The following is a 704-nucleotide window of genomic DNA, read 5'->3' on the forward strand; positions in this document are numbered from 1 at the left end:
TTTTTTTTTTTTTTTGTGCTTGGAGGAATTAACTGACATGCCTTTGCTCCATCCACACTTCCACGTCAGACACCATTCTGTCAGAGCACCCCTCTGCTGCGATCTGTCATACAATAACAAAACATAATAGAATATTGTTGGGAAGGTTCAAGCTATACTGCTATGCCAACAACATTGCCTCTGACATCGTGGTCTGACAATAAAACAAGAGGCATTGCTTTCTGAGCAGCCTTCATAAAATACAGAATATAGTAAATGCATATAAGTAACAGAACTTAATGTTTATTGTTGCTGTTGTTAAAACATATTTAAAAAGGCAACAAAGCCATAAAACTAGCGGGATGTGACCGAATGCCTCACCCTGGTGCCACAGCAATGGCTGCAGTTCTTAGTGAGGTCCCAGGGCGTTCCTCAGAGATTTTTGATGAAATTTCACTCTTCCCGTGCTTCATCCTGAAAACAGTTGTTCCCAAACGCAGGTACTGCCAAAACGCGGTGAGATGAATGAGGCGTGACTGTGAAGCGGGGGGCATTTCTCTGGTACCAGAGGGCGTAATTACAGAAGTCACATTTTCACCGCACCGCGGTACCTTCCGTCTGAAAGGTCACGTGCTTGTGTAAACTAAGAATCGATTCGCAAATAAACCAAGGAACTGATGACTTTTTCGGCAACCTCGAAAGGCATTCTGATTCTCGCACCAAAA

General features: G+C 43.3%; 1 protein-coding gene across 1 annotated transcript in view; it reads right to left on the reverse strand.

The window, feature by feature from the left end:
- ADAMTS6 (ADAM metallopeptidase with thrombospondin type 1 motif 6) overlaps positions 1-704 on the reverse strand; it is a 246452-nt gene that overhangs the window by 182527 nt on the left and 63221 nt on the right.

This window comes from Meleagris gallopavo, chromosome Z (genome assembly GCF_000146605.3).
Source record: "Meleagris gallopavo isolate NT-WF06-2002-E0010 breed Aviagen turkey brand Nicholas breeding stock chromosome Z, Turkey_5.1, whole genome shotgun sequence".
Classification (NCBI taxonomy): Eukaryota; Metazoa; Chordata; class Aves; order Galliformes; family Phasianidae; genus Meleagris; species Meleagris gallopavo.